The sequence below is a fragment of the Scophthalmus maximus genome, chromosome 9 (assembly GCF_022379125.1).
Source record: "Scophthalmus maximus strain ysfricsl-2021 chromosome 9, ASM2237912v1, whole genome shotgun sequence".
NCBI lineage: Eukaryota > Metazoa > Chordata > Actinopteri > Pleuronectiformes > Scophthalmidae > Scophthalmus > Scophthalmus maximus.
In genome coordinates, this window is record NC_061523.1 from 25,372,501 (window position 1) to 25,373,370 (window position 870).

The 870-nt window shown below is 67.8% G+C and overlaps 1 protein-coding gene across 8 annotated transcripts in view; it reads left to right on the forward strand.

The window, feature by feature from the left end:
* Positions 1-146, forward strand: part of htr4 (5-hydroxytryptamine receptor 4) — a 93,006-nt gene extending 92,860 nt beyond the window's left edge. For all 8 annotated transcript variants that reach the window (XM_035649722.2, XM_035649715.2, XM_035649717.2 and 5 more), the window contains one exon: positions 1-146. This exon is cut by the window's left edge and continues 407 nt beyond it. The gene's annotated coding sequence lies outside the window, so the exon portion shown is untranslated.
* Positions 147-870: the final 724 nt, after the last annotated feature.

Consider the following 870-nt stretch of genomic DNA (forward strand, 5'->3'; position numbering starts at 1 on the left):
TGAATGACTCTGTGTCGGGCGGGGAAGTGAATCACGTTGCCAAAGCTATTTGATATTACACAAAGTGGACCTATGTCTGACAATTGTACCTGAGGCTCCCCTCCCCTTCCCTTCCCTTCCCTTCCCTCCCCTCCCCTCCCCTCCCCTTCCCTACCCTACCCTTCCCTCCCCTCCCCTCCCCTTCCCTACCCTACCCTTCCCTCCCCTCCCCTCCCCTCCCCTTCCCTTCCCTCCCCTCCCCTCCCCTCCCCTACCCTACCCTTCCCTCCCCTCCCCTTCCCTACCCTACCCTTCCCTCCCCTTCCCTTCCCTCCCCTTCCCTCCCCTCCCCTCCCCTACCCTCCCCTCCCCTCCCCTACCCTCCCCTCCCCTACCCTTCCCTCCCCTCCCCTCCCCTTCCCTTCCCTACCCTACCCTTCCCTCCCCTCCCCTCCCCTCCCCTCCCCTCCCCTCCCCTTCCCTACCCTACCCTTCCCTCCCCTCCCCTACCCTCCCCTTCCCTACCCTACCCTTCCCTACCCTTCCCTCCCCTCCCCTCCCCCCCCTCCCCTTCCCTTCCCTCCCCTCCCCTTCCCTTCCCTTCCCTTCCCTTCCCTCCCCTTCCCTCCCCTACCCTCCCCTCCCCTCCCTCCCCTCCCCTTCCCTTCCCTTCCCTTCCCTCCCCTTCCCTCCCCTCCCCTCCCCTCCCTCCCCTCCCCTTCCCTTCCCTCCCCTCCCCTTCCCTTCCCTTCCCTCCCCTCCCCTCCCCTTCCCTCCCCTCCCCTCCCCTCCCCTCCCCTCCCCTTCCCTCTCCTTCCCTCCCCTACCCTCCCCTCCCCTCCCTCCCCTCCCCTTCCCTTCCCTCCCCTCCCCTTCCCTTCCCTTCCCTCC